Consider the following 15619-nt stretch of genomic DNA (forward strand, 5'->3'; position numbering starts at 1 on the left):
GTGTTGTTTTGATGGGAAATAATGTTTCATGTAAAATTGTAGGTGTTAAAACGATTAAAGTTAAGATGTTTGATAGAGTTGCCAGAACACTTAGTGACATATGACATGTTCTAGAATTGAAGAGAAATTTAATTTTGTTGAGTACTCTTGATTCAAAAGGGTACAGATACACAACTGAAAGTGGGGTTTTAAATATTTCCAAATGTTACCTCGTTGTGATGAAAGGGCAGAGAAAGACTGCCAAGTTATATGTTTTGTAGGGTTCTACTGTTACTGGTGATGCAGCTGTCGCTTCCTCTTCCTTGTCAAATGATGATATTACTAAACTTTGGCCTATACGCCTAGGGCATATGAGTGAGAATGGCATGACAGAATTGAACACAAGAGGACTTCTTGATGGGCAAGGAATTTACAAACTAAAGTTCTGTGAGCACTATATTTTTAGGAAGAAAAAGAGAGTTTGATTCACTAGAAAAATCTATAACACGAAGGAAACGTTGGAGTATATTCATTCTGATCTGTGGGGGCCATCTAGAGTGTCTTCGAGAGGTGGAGCTAATTATATGCTAACTTTTATTGATGATTTTTCCGGAAAAGTTTAGGCGTTGCTCCTGAAGCAGAAAAGTGATGTGTTTTCCGTGTTTAAGTCTTGGAAAACTATGATTAAAAATTAGACGGGAAAACAAATAAAATACATTTTTTCACAGACAATGACTTAGGGTTCTATTCTGATGAGTTCAATAAACTGTATAAGTCAGTAGGGATCGTGAGACACTTGACAGTTCGTCGTACTCCACAGCAAAACGGTGTTGCAGAACGAATGAATAGAATGATCATGGAGAAGGTTCGATGTATGTTGTCAAATTTTAACTTACCAAAGTCGTTTTAGGTCGAAGCGGCCTCTACTGCATTTTTTTGATTAACCGATCTTCATCCGTTGCCATTGAGAAAAAGGCTCCACAAGAGGTATCATCTGGTAATCTTGCTGACTATTTTGATTTAAAGATATTTGGGTGTCCTGCGTATGCTCATGTTGATAATGGAAAATTAGAACTGAGATCCATTAAATGTGTTTTTCTTGGTTATAAAGCTGGTGTAAAAGGGTATAAGTTATGGTGTCCTGAAAATAGAAAAGCTGTGATTAGCAGAGATGTTGTTTTTGATGAAACTGCTATGCTACCTAACTTATCTCTTAAAGACTCTTCCAATAAAGAAAATTAAAAGCAGGTGGAGCATCAGATTAATCCAGAATCTACAACAGAGTCGACTCCTCAAGCCAGTACAAAAATTCAGAATAGAGTTGCTTCTTTACCACAATACTCTAACGCTAAAAACAGAACTAGAAGAGAAATTAAACCTCCAAAGAAGTATGCCAAGGCTGATTTAGTTTCTTATGCTTTAAATGTGGCTGAAGATATAGATGCAAACCAAGAACCATCTAATTATTCTGAGGCGGTTAGCTGTGAAAACTCAGAAAAGTGAATGTTTGCTATGCAAGAAGAGATGGAATCACTCAACAAAAACAGAACATGGGATATTGTGAAACTTCTTAAAGGTGAAAAAGTTGTTCGTTGTAAATGGGTGTTTAAAAAGAAAGAAGAGACTCTAGGAGTTGAAGAACCCAGATATAAAGCAAGGCTTGTTGCAAAGGATTACAGTCAAATTCCAGGAGTGGACTTTATGGATGTGTTCTCCCCAGTTGTGAAGTATAGTTCGATTCGAGTTTTGCTTGGTATTGTGGCCATGTATGATTTGGAGCTTGAGCAGTTAGATGTAAAAACTGCATTTTTGCATGAAGAACTTGATGAGGATATTTACATGCAACAACCAGAGGGTTTTACAGTCTCAGAAAAAGAGGACTATGTTTGCTTGTTGAAAAAGTCAATTTACGGTTTGAAATAGTCACCAAGACAGTGGTACAAGAGGTTTGATTCCTTTATGACTTCTCATGATTTTAAAAGAAGTAGTTTTGACAATTGTGGTTACTTTAAAAAAACAGTGATAGTTCTTCTGTGTATCTACTCCTTTATGTTGATGACATGTTGATAGCAGCAAAAGATAAAGGAGAGATAAGAAATGTCAAAGCCCAACTAAGTGAAGAATTTGAGATGAAAGATTTGGGACCAGCAAAGAAGATACTTGGTATGGAGATTCTCAGAGATAGAAAAGCAAGTAAATTGTACATAGGTCAGAAGGGGTACATTGAGAAAGTTCTTTGCAGGTTCAATATGTAGAGTGCTAAGCCCACTTAGTACTCATTTAGCAGCTCATTTCAGACTTTCATCGGCTTTGTCTCCACAACCAGATGATGAGATTGAGTACATGTCACATGGTCCATACTTTAGTGCAGTGAGATCTCTCATGTATGTATGGTTTGTTTACGTCCAGATTTATCATATGCAGTAGTGCAGTTAGCAGATACATGGCGAATCCCAGTAAAGAACATTGGAAAGCAGTTCAGTGGATTTTAAGATACTTGCGAGGTATTACTGATGTTTGCTTACAGTTTGGAAGAACTAGAGATGGAGTCATTGGGTATGTTGATACTGATTTTGCTGGAGACCTTGATAGAAGAAGATCTCTCACATGTTATGCCTTTACAATCAGAGGTTGTGCAATTAGTTGGAAAGCCACTTTACAAACTACAGTCGCTTTGTCTACCACTGAAGCTAAGTACATGGCGATTACTGAGGCTTGTAAAGAAGCTATTTGGTTGAATGGACTATTTAGTGAACTCAATGAAGATCTTCAAATCAGTACAGTATTTTGTGACAATCAAAGTGTCATTTTCCTTACAAAAGATCAAATGTTTCATGAGAGAACAAAACACATTGATGTTCGATATCATTTTGTTCGTGATATTATTGCTAGTGGTGATATTGTTGTGAGCAAAATTAGTACTCATGAAAATCCTGCAGATATGATGACTAAGTCACTTCTTATAACCAAGTTTGAACATTGCTTAGACTTGGTTGGTGTTCATTATTGAAGTTAAACCCTTAAGGGGTTTTATGGAAGAGGTAAAAAACTTGTTCGTTTAGAATTTGCGTCAAAGTGGAGATTGTTAGAGTTGTGTGACCCAAATTTTAAGAGATTGCTTGCAAGTGAAGTTAAACAAAATATATCTTCTTTTTAGAAGATTTAGTATTTATGAGTATAATATATTTAGCATTTATTAACATAATATATTTGACTCTGATTAGAATTAGGTTTTTTCAACCTATAAATAAATGTAGCCGAAACTCCTCTTGAAATCATTCGAATTCGACATAGTGAATTTTCTTCTCCTCTGCCCGTGGTTTTTTTCCGAAAGGGTTTTCACGTAAAAATCTGTGTGTTCTTTATTTTTATTTCTGGTTTTCTTTGCGATATATTGTCATTACCGACGTTCTATTTTTAACACTCTCTTTAGACAATTCTTTGCACATTCTCTTTCGTACATGAACCGTCATTTAAATTCTTTAACTCATTTGAACCTCAACAATTTGATGCGGTGACTATGAATTACATGACTTTTATCCTGGCTATTTTTTATTTTTTTATTTTGTAGTATAGAGGATAGAAAAGAGTGTGGAAGACATGACGCTTTCAAATGAGAATACTCCACCATCCTAGCTTAAGCTTTAACCATCAAGTATAGAAAATTTTCATCCTCACTTTTTTTTCATCCTTTGTACCAATTATAGCCTAAATTTCAGCTGAATTTTGATTAGTGAGTGTCATATGAAACGTAGGGAAACACGTGATTTACATATGGTGAAAAACGGAGATGTTTGCAGCTTCTCGAAATGGAAAATTTCCTAGTATTACATTTTTATTGAACAAATCAGCTGTATTGGTATTATATATTTGTTGAAATTCATTATGAAAATTTTACTTTAAATTCTGTTCAGATTCGTAATTTAATCTTCTATTATTATTATTATTTATTTTAAGCTTAAATATATACCTTTTAATTTTTAAACTAGAAAATAAAATAGTCTGAAAATTGTCCCCAAATGATTTAAAGACCACTTAAGTCATCCCAACATGCATTCTTTAAAAACATGTTTGCGAAAAGCTTTAAGGATGATTATGAAAAATTGTCCTCATAGTTAAGGACGTTTTTGGTCCCCAAAACTTTAAGGACGAATATTGTCCCCAAATTCATGAAATATTCAAAAATAATTAGGGACGAGTTTCATCCTCAAAATTTTGGAGACGAATATCGTCACAAAATTTATAACAAAAATCAATAGTTGTCTTTAATGAGGTTTTTGTCTTTAAATCTCTAAATGAACCTTCTTTAAAGTCACATTTCGTCCCAAAATATTAATTTTTATTTATTAATGTATTATTATAAATTTAAATCGAATTAAAATTAAAGCAATAAACATAAGATAAAATCAATAAAATATACAATTTATATTCTACTAAAATTTAATGTAATACTGGAACTATCCTCTGGATTGTGTCTTCAATTTACAACGGAAGTCCAAAATTATAACAAAACAAAACATTCAAAAATGTACACTTGACCAAGTAAAATTTGCAGAAGATGTTTTGGAAGTCACCCTCAAACAGTGCTAGCTTTAGTTATAGCCAGCCAGACCTCCATGCACCAAGATTATATAAATAACTTACATAAGCAACTTATGTTAGCTACAATATAAAACATCTGTCTACCAAATCATTCAAAGGATGCTTTCCCAACTCTTCGTTTCACATCAATCAAAGTTCTTTGCCAAATATGTAGGAAGTAATGAATTACCGTGAACAAAGGGCAAGGTGCCTCAAATATTCATTGCTAAGACAAACTTATTGATTCCTCAATTAAAGGAGGCATCAATAGCTTCTTTATAGATGTTTTCATCCATTGCAGCCATCCTGGCTTTGAGAAGTTCCTAAAATGTGTCCAACAACTAAACTTAATCTCACAGACATAAACCAGAAGAAATAAGATCTAACAGATTAAATATACAGAAATTTGTGAACCTAGAATTCTTTTTTCCTTCCCTAGTAGATGGTAGAGTACCTCCATGGCTTGTCTTCCACTCATCGGCGATCTTCACAAGGATGACAGCTAACGATATATGTTTCTGAGCAACAAGATCCTACATGTTCAGGTCAATAGCTTCAGCAAACCTATTATATGTAAATGCCAGTTAGAACTCCAATTGAGGAAAACAAAAGATATAAGCTTAGAGTTGAGAAAATACTCATATTTTCCAAGAGCACAATAGAGGTCAAAACATTAAGAAAACCAGTTTACTATCAACTTAGCACTTGTAGCATCAACGTTAAGAAACAATCAGGTTGCATGATCAAATTAAAGGTTACAAAATTAGCATAAGCTAACAAGACACCTTTGGACATCTAACAAACGAAAATATATATGGCTTCACATAATTAATCACCAAAAACTATCATAACTCCTAAAAAAATTCTACAAATACAAAAACATGCCATGCCATACCAACTGAATTGCTGCTCGGCCAAATCAGAATCACCAAATAAGGTAGAACCCCACAACAAAATTCCAAAAATTTCTGTACCCACCATCATTCCATAAGGACCTCCACTTGAAAGAAAATCTTCAAACATCCATCTATACCACTTATAGTAATCTTATGATTTATATTTATTTTTCCATTTCTAAACTGTGAAGTTGAAGTTGGTCTGAATGTTGGAATTCCTTTTAAATGAAAAGAAGGTTGTGGATGGGCTAAATGAAAGTAGGCCGCAAGCTTTATCATTCGAATTGGACCTCAATCATGACTGTCCACCTCACTCCAACTGTATTACAGATGTTATACATTTCTTCAATGGCTTATGCTGGGTTGTAAAAATAGAAAAAAAATGGTAAACTATCTATTAGTCGCTAAACTTTTAATGTGTTTCTATTTTGGTCACCAGATCATGAAAATTTTCAATTTAATCACCAACCTTGAAGAAACTGATTTCTAGCCTTTGTACTGTTAATTATTTAACGCGTTATGATATGGCATTTCGTTTAAATTTCTTGAAAACGGATTAAAGTTTGTTCTCAAGATCAGAGTTCTCTCTCACTCTTTTAATTTGATCTCCCATCTTGAAGAAGATGAGAATTTTTTTTTTTTACTTTGCCTTATTCATCAACAAGAGAAGCCGTCTAAGTTCTTGAAAAATGGTGATGCAAGGATGGTGAAGATGGTAATTGGTTCCCACCAAGTCTATGGTTGTGGAGAAATAGTTTGAAGAGCTCTAAATTTAAAAGGAGAAGAAAAAGGAAGTAGAGAAAAAAAAAAAAAAGGAAAAGGAAATCGGAAAGAAAGAAAGAAAAAGGAATAAAAGTACAAAAATAATATAGTGGTGGAAAATCAAATATTAAAATAAAAGGTTATGTCAAATTTTCTTTTGAGATTTTAACGGGTGACACTGAATGCTTAAATTACAAATTTTTATTTTAAGTGATTAAAATAAAATTTTTTATAGTTAGGTGAGTACCTATATTGTTTACTCTTTTTTTTATGTAAGTAGTAATAAAAGTAAGATAGTACTACGTAGATAATGACATGTTAAATTATGACACGTTCAATCTTAACTTGTATAGAGTAACGATTAAGTTTTTGTTAGACATTTGTTTGACATCGGTTCAACCTTTGTTATCCTTATCCTTACCCCCAATATTGAGTTAAAATTTATGACACATTCACGATGTAAGTGACAAGTAGAATTATGTAACAAATATATTTTAAAATTTTGATATAAATAGCAAATGATGCTTTGGCTAAATGATAAAGTATAAATGTTGAAAACTATAAAAGGCTTAAGTTCAAATCTTGTTATTATGTGCATGTATTTTTCTAAATAAAAGATATAAAAGGATAAAAATCCTTAAAATAATACAATTTACTTAGTAAAGTTAAAGTACTTTTATTATTACACAACGAAACTAAAGCGAGTTGATGTCAAGTTAACTCATGCACCAACTCAATCAAATATTGTATCTATACAATATAGATTAGTCGCACGTGAAAATTGAATAATCATTAATAAAAAATTAATTGTCCCTTTCTCATACTTCACTTGCCTCTTTTTGATAATTTGATTCCGGCTCAATCATTTGTCCAATTAGATATAAAAATGAATTTAAAAATATAAAACTTAATGTAAATATTTTCATTTATATTTATGAACATAATTATATAAATCTAGACTATTTATAATAAGTTTTAATTGTAAAAAAATATTATTTTTAATTATTTGATCTAATGTTAATGTAGCAATTCCAAAAATCTTATTTAAAGGGTGATATGTGTTTTATTTAAAGTGGTATAAAAAATTGGACTTATGGTAATGTTTAAAATATTTTACTAGTGGATGAAATACTAAGATTTTTAATACATTATTTTACTTCCTGGAAGAACTACTTCCATTCATATTTGAATGCCATATATATTCACCAAATGGAAAGAAGAACTTTAACAAGTATACATCAATACATGAATTATGAATAGTTTTATTTATTATAAATCCAACAATCAATACAAACGAATGGTATTTTCAATATGATCCATAAATGTTGTCACCCTCAAAACAATGAAACAACGCGTAAATTGCTTCAGAACATCAATGCTTGTTAAAAACAAGAAGAGAAATGATAACAGAGAATGCAACCACCATCCCTGAAGCCGGCAAAGAGAAGGCGGCTCCAGTGTCCATGGAGGGGGCAGGTGCCATGGCACCACTCTGGGCTGAAACTGTTGCAGCTATCGATAGGACCAATGCAACGAAACTGGCGATGATGGGGTTGGAGATGCACGCTTGAGCCATAACTGTGAAGTACTACAATAACGTCGGGAAATAAAATGAACCTGTCCAAGAATTGAAACCCTGATATTGAAAATGGTGAGACAAGAAGTCAGGTTTGTATGTTTATATAGGTAGATCATACATGTAAACATGTGGTGTGGAGCTTGCAATGAATTGGAACAGCTTTGAACAGCTCGTATGGGTTGGTGTTGGATGGGTCCACACGTTGCCAATGTTTGGCTCTTCTTTCAAAGGTTTGAATCTTTTAGTAATCAATGTTCTCATGTAAGAAACGTAAGAATGGGAAAGCTTAGCCAACCCCCTTCCCCATGCGCAATTTTATATTAAAAAGAAAAAGAGAGTAAATATAACAACTATATCTTTTAAGAGATATATAACTAATATTTAAAAAAATCTATATATTTGATACTTTTTTAGTGTTGATAAATCCTAAAAATAAAATAAAATAAAGGGATCGATGATGGATTCTAAACCTTACTTCTTCAAATTACTTTAAAATATAATTATGATTGAATTCATTAGCCATTTCAAAGAAAAAAATGGCAGGACTTAGAAAATGTCCATGTAACAGCATACGAGTAGAATTAGTTCATTTATGGAACACTAGAATGTAATAGTCCCTGATTCCATAAAGGAATCACATAAAATTCTCCACCATTCATTTTTATTTAAAAAACTGGTTTAGTTTAGTATTTAAAATTTTGATCTTTTGAAAAAAAATTAAATTTATTTGGGATTATTGACAAATATATATATATATATATATATATATATATATATTGTAAGAGCCCATTTTACTCAGCCCATAAACCAAAAATAAATCTAATTTTATAAATAAAAATAAAGCCAAATTTTAAAATGTCCACAGTCCATTACAGCAGGCTTAATAGGGCCCAAATCAGTCCAAATCACTACACATTAACTAAACCCAAACCCGTTACAAACCCAAACCCACTAGCCTAAAAAAAAAACCTTTGGCCCACTGAGCCCGAAATGCAAAGAGGAGCAAGGAGCCCTAGCAGCTTTCGGTTTCCAACGCCGTAGCAAAAGCACCTCTTCACGCTCCCTTCGTACGTGACGAGACTCTGTACGCACGTGCCCTCGTCTCCGTACACGCCACGTCCCCGCCGTACGCCAGGCATGCAAACAGAATGAAAACAACGCAGCAAAGAGAAACTAATGGGGGGTTTTTTTATTTTATTTTTTTGATTCGATTTTTCGGGTTCTTTGTCAAATACAGATATAAGAACCGGAAAAACGCTTGTAAAGGGACATTCGATACTCATTGCGAATACAAAAAAAAATCAAAGAAAAAAGGTGATTCCCTAGTTTCTTTTCTCCTGTTTTGGCTATTCAGTTTTCCTTTTTTTTTTTTCTTTTCTGCGTTCAATCGTTAGATTTTTAGGTGAGAAAGTGATAAAAAAAAGAGTGAAAGCATACCTGGCGATAGGATTTCGGCCTCCTCCGTCGTCATCGGAGAGCAGGTCGGAATCAGATACTATTCGCAGGCCTTTGGTATGTAGAACGGAGTAGAGTCTTCCTTAGTTTAGGTTTTTTTTTTTTACTAAAATGATAGGTGTGTTTAGGGTTATTTTAGTTTAAAGCGCATGAATCAAAACGTCGTCGTTCAAATCCAATACAATGGCATTGAAACGGCGACATTTCGAAGACACGATCCGAACGGTGACCCGATCCGGGAAGGATCCGCGCACTATGGATCGTTTGGTTTATTTATACACCAAGACCCTCTTAGTTTTGATTAGTTTCAATTTGGTTACTTTTGTTTTTTTAAAATTTATACTGCGTATTTAACTTTGTTTGCATGTCGATCCAAGGTTAAGCGATACCGTTTCATACTTGATTGCTATTATTCTATTGTTTGCGTGAAATTGCTGATTGAGTCTCTTAAGGTTGAAAAAGATTTCATTTTAGTACGAATTTAGTTTTTTTTAATTCAATAATATTTGTAAACGCAAATTAATCATACTTACATATATTATAAAACTTAATACTATATTTAATTTCAATAGTATTTAAATTTATTATAGTTTAAAATATAATAAATTATTATTTTAACTTGTATTTTATGTTTTAAATTTATTATGCACTAATATTTGGAGTTTATTGTATTTTTAATTTTGTTTTTATTATTATTCTAATTTTATTTAAGCTTTGATTTAAAATTCATTAATTATTGTTTTCAATTATAAAAGTCTTCACATATTAAATTTTGATTTCAAAAGTTTTTAATAAATCAACTTCTATATTCATTGTTTTTAATATTATTTTAATATTTAGCTTAATATTATTTTAATTTGCTTTTAATATATTTTTAAAATAATACATAAATTCCTTCAAATTATTATTTTTAATACGTTTTAAATTCATTAAATATTATTTTAAATTTTTATTATACTTTTATTTTTCAATTTGATATATTATTATAAATTTCATCATTTATTAATACACATTGTAGTAGATTAGACATAATTTATATATTTAGATGTTGTATAACGTGAGTAAAATTATTGTTGCTATTTTATTTGTATTTATTTATTGCTTATTTAGCTACATCTTAGTATAAGTTTGAATTATCATTTATCGTTTTACTTTACATATTTCTTTTAAAATTTTGCACCTTTATCATACTATTTCATATTAAAAAGGCCTAGCATTTATAATCCTCGAGAGAATTGAGCCCTAATGTATTGGGTTCCAATTTTCCTTGTTGAATCTAAATAATCAAAATTTTTCTTTAATCAAAATACATAAAACCCACTCTCGGGAATTCGATAAGTCGTGTCCTAATGTATTGGATGTGACGTGTCATTTTCTCGAAATGAGGATTTTTTTAAAAAAATAATAAGGTCAATATTCAATGCTTGGAACTTTGAGAAATCGTGCCTTAATGTATTGGGTTTCGATTTTTCATCGGACTTAAAGCAATTGAATATCCTTTTAAACCTCACCATGCAAGTTTTGAAAATCAAAAGACAAACTTATTTGCGAGGACCAAAAATGTCGTGCCCTAATGCATTGGGTGTGTCATTTTACTACTCTAAGATAAGGAGGTCTTTGGTATTCGCATCGATTTATCCATGCATCTTTTATAAAATTAACACTAATAAGAAAGGGGAAGGATCGTATTTTAAAAGCTTTTCAAAGTTTCAACACTAAGACGTAAAATGATCAATTCGGTACTAATTTTGGGCGCACGAGGGTGTTAACCCTTCCTCGTGCGTAACCGACTCCCAAACCTGTTTCTCTCAAAATTCGCGGACCTAAAATTATTTTCTAGGTGATCTGATCACACCTTAATAAAAAAAGATCGGTGGCGACTCCCATTTTATTTTCGATCCCCATTTTTTTCAAATTTAAAAATAGTTTCGACATATATATATATTATGGGATAATACTTCATCCATTATGCCTTATGCATCATTAATATACCACAATTCGTCACATTGTTAATGAATAAAATATTAGAAAAATTAAAATGTTTAATATATATTTAAAAATTTAATTGAAATTAATTATAACACTTTCAAAGAATACTAATTAGCCCTCATCACATGTATATATGATAGAATGTTATTTGTTTAAATAACTCATCAATTTACAAATTTCTCAAAATCTATAATCATGAGTTTGAAATAGTATAATAAAATCATAACTTTAAATTTATTCTTCCAATAAAATTGAATTGCACCATTAAGAACAACGAAAAGAACCGTCTTTGTTGGATATAGGTTTTCTCAAGATTTTACAACCCTAAATTAAAAGTTTAATATTGTTATTAGGAGATGAATATGAAAATTATAATTGATTTTAATTATATTTAAATAATTTTTAATTATTTACTAAAATGCCTTCAATTTTCTAATATTTTGTTCATTAATGACTTGACGAATTATGGTGTATTGATGGTGCATAAGGTTCATGCACTTACCGTGCATCAAATATTATTCCATATTTTATTGTACTAATGTATGTTTGATAAACTGAAAATTAAAGTATTAAATTTTACTTCTAAATTTTACAAGTGTTGAATTTATATTAGAAAATTATTTGGTAAATTTGTAAATACAAGTATAGAATATAATTATGTTTTTTTATAAAAGTAAATATTGATTTGAAAAGAATATTTATTTTTAATTTTCATCTTATTAGTATATATTTTTATATTATTTTAGATAGTTTTGGATGAAAAATAAATATGGTAATTTGAATATCTCACTTTTTTTAAAAAATTAAAAAATGGATAATTTATTTCAATTTTTAATAAAACAAAACCAACTTAATAATTTCTACATTAAGTGGTAAGTAGTTACCGACCTACTTATCTTATTCAACACTTTTTATTAAAAAATTATATAAAGTAAAAGATTAAAATAATTATCAAACGCATTTAAAATATTAAATGTTAGAAAATTTCCATTTTCAATGGTTTATCAAACACGACTTAAATTTATGACCATTATTTTTTGTGTTTGTCATTCCCATCGAAATGACCATCTGATCTCAAGAAAGTGAAACAATTCAATTTTTTATCATCAATAGAGATATTCATGGAGGGGCCTAAGTATGATATTAACAAATTTTAGGCTTTCCCAAGTTCAACCTGTCTCAAAATATGGACCTAAAATTTTATTTAAACCTGTCCATATTTGTAAATTTATTTTAATTTAATATTTAATAATTTTATATAATTTTGTATTTGGTACACTGACAATGCACTTTTTTAACTCCACAAGTAAAGTTATAAATTTGTCATGTGTCCTATTTCTCTTATATATTTAATATTTTCTCTTCTTTTAATTTTTTAATATGTCCTATATACACTTTGTTATCAACCTAACTTTGCTTGTGGAAATATTTTTCCTAATTTTATATATAGTCATCTTTAATTTTTAATATTTACCTTATATATTACTATAGATGTAATTTTTATGTGTTATAAATTACATAAGATATATATAAATAATATACTATAAAACATTACAAACTTCAAAAAAGAGACCATATCGGGCTCAGACATTGAATATTCAAGCTTAAGCTTAATCCAAATTTTAAATAGACTTAATTTTTTGCGAAACCCATTTTTTGAGTCTAATATTTTTACTCAAATCTTTCTAATTACGGGTACATATAAAGAATTTTTAATTGTAATAGTAAAGTTAAAAACTCAACTAGAATAACAATATTTAAAATATTTTGGTTTAATGATAGAATGGGGAGGGTTTGGTGTTTTGGCCTAATAATTTGAGATATTATTTAATTGATAAAAGTAATTGGTGTTTTGGAATTTAAAACTGTTGTATAGCAGGAAAAGAGAAAGAAAATAAGTTTGTTTTCAAGGCATTTAACAAGTAAATGTACATATGATATGAATAACTTTTATTTACCATAAATCGAAGCAAAGAATACAAAATAATGGTTTTCAATACGATCCATGTGTAGTAGAATAAATAAAACAACGCAATTGTCCCAAAACTTCAATGCTTCAAAAGAGCAAGACACGAAGTGATAAGAGAGAATGCAACGACCACCGCTGAAACAGGCAAAGAGAAAGACGCTCCAGTGTCCATCGACGGGGCCGGCGCCATGGCACCACCCTGGGCTGACACAATCACAAATATCGAAAGGACAAAGACAACAAAAATGGAGATGCGGACTTGTGCCATAATGAATGTCAAGTAGTACAAACTTTGGAAAGGAAAGTGAAACCCTGTGGAAGAACTGAAGTCCGAACAGTGAAGATGATAGGAGGTTGGAGTGTTTTATATAGGGCAGGGTATATGTGGACCTTACAATGAAGTGGAACAGCTTTGAACAGCTCAAATTGAAGTATGGGTTGGTGTTGGATTGGTCCACTAATGGTTGGGGCAGCACGCGTTGCGAAAGTTGGCTGTTCTTTCAAGTTGTTGAAGCTCTGGTCGGTTTAGCAATGGCCAATTTGGCACGTTCTCTTGTAAGAAACTTTCAAAAATGAGAAAGTTTGGCCAACCACTCTCCCCTCTGCCGTGTGCCACCTAAGATTCGCCTTTTTATAATCGAATAGATGAATTCCTTGATTACTGTATTAAAAAAAGTAATTTAAACATAATATTGAATAAATGTTAATCAAATATTTAATAAAAGCACGTGTTCAAATATTCAATAAAAATATGTATTTTTATTAAATTAGATCAATTTTAATATATATTTAAGGGGTTAAATCTCATCATCTTTAATTACTTTTTCATAAAAATAGTTTTAAAACCTATTTTTCAATGTTTTCTTTTCATTTTAATAGATTTTTATCAGTTTAATAGGTTCTTAAATAGATTTATAGATTATTAGTTTGGAGAAAATTATAAAAAAATCAATTTTATTTTTCAATAACGAAATTGGAGAAATAATTAAATAGGTTCTTCCTACCACATTCATCATAATCCCTAATAAATAAATAACAAATTCAAGTAAAAATATATTTACATGTGATTAAAAATTTTTCCACCTCACTTTTAGCCTCCAATATTCCAACTCATATTTCCTTCATTCTTCCTCAATTTTTGCCTATGCTTCTTTAATGCACTGTTTTTTTCTTTCAGTTTTTGAAACCTAGACAAATGTGTTCTTGGTCTAGGAATTTTAACATTGATTTTTATAGATTTTTTGGTTGTTTAATGTAATTTATTATTCTTTAATTGGAATTTCTTTGATTCTTGCTTGGTTAATCTATCATTCTTTCAACTCTTTAATTGGATCACACAATTTGATTGATTTTGGGAATTTGGTTACTAATTTTGTCAATATTTTTTTATTCTTGTTGAAAAAGAAAATATCTTTGATTCTTGTTGGCTTTTTTCATCTTTATTTTAGCTCTTGCAGTGTTATACTGAATTTGATTAATTTAGGTTCTTTGGTATAATTTCCACTACAACTGAAAGTTGGTTTGCTTTTGTGATCCTTAAGCAAATCTTATGGTTTGCAACATTCTAGCCTGCCTTAAATGGTTATCATTGGCACAATTACAACACAAATTGATAGTTCATGTCTTTCTATAGGACTTCTCCATAGACTATGCTATTGTTCCAATTGCTTTTGGTAGTTAATTAAAATTGGATATAGAAGCTACAAATGGTGGCTTGATAATGAAATGGGCCCCCAAAAGAAGTGTTGGCTTATAAGGAAATAACAAATTAAAAGTGATGGACTTATTTATCAACAATGTCTCCAAAAGATCTATAAAAACCAATGTTAAAATTCTTGAACCAAGAACACAAGAAAATTTCAACTCAATAGACTCATTATTAGATTTAAGTTTTTAGGCAATAACTTATTTGTCTAGGTTTCAGAAACTGAAGAAAAAAAATAGTGCATTAAAGAAGCATGGGAGAAAATTGAGAAAGAATTGTCACACCCCGAATCTGGCAGATTTGAGTTTAAGACATAGAGTTGCGAAGTTATCTGTTTGGCATAGTGTAATCCCCCATGTTATAGTCTTCTGGCGAATAAGAATGTGGTGCATAGTAACCGCTGTAGATTTGAATAAATGTTTTATGTTATTCTTGTTTTATTAAAAAAGGGAATATCAAGTGAAATATAAGCCGGTTGAGTTGCCGTCATGTGCGTGGTGCATCCAGTTTGTCTGAGTACTGTGTTAGTTTGGTTTTGTAATGAGATCTGGTTAATAGTAGACTAGATTGACTAGTCAAATATAAATTTTATAGTGTGCTTATTTATGTTTCTCTCGGAACCTATAGGCCATTAAGAAGGATAAATTTTGGATTCAAGCGACACTTGTTAAGTTCCAATAAGAGAAGCTGGTTATATATATGGG

At 30.7% G+C, this 15619-nt stretch overlaps 1 long non-coding RNA gene across 1 annotated transcript; it reads right to left on the reverse strand.

Moving 5' to 3' along the window:
• Positions 1–4380: 4380 nt before the first annotated feature.
• LOC105799515 (uncharacterized) lies at positions 4381–5669 on the reverse strand. Its single transcript, XR_008189078.1, has 2 exons — positions 5456–5669; positions 4381–5124 (listed from the first exon to the last, which is right to left on the reverse strand). It is a non-coding gene; the product is annotated as an uncharacterized LOC105799515 (long non-coding RNA).
• Between the last annotated feature and the right edge of the window lie 9950 nt (positions 5670–15619).

This window comes from Gossypium raimondii, chromosome 9 (assembly GCF_025698545.1).
Source record: "Gossypium raimondii isolate GPD5lz chromosome 9, ASM2569854v1, whole genome shotgun sequence".
NCBI lineage: Eukaryota > Viridiplantae > Streptophyta > Magnoliopsida > Malvales > Malvaceae > Gossypium > Gossypium raimondii.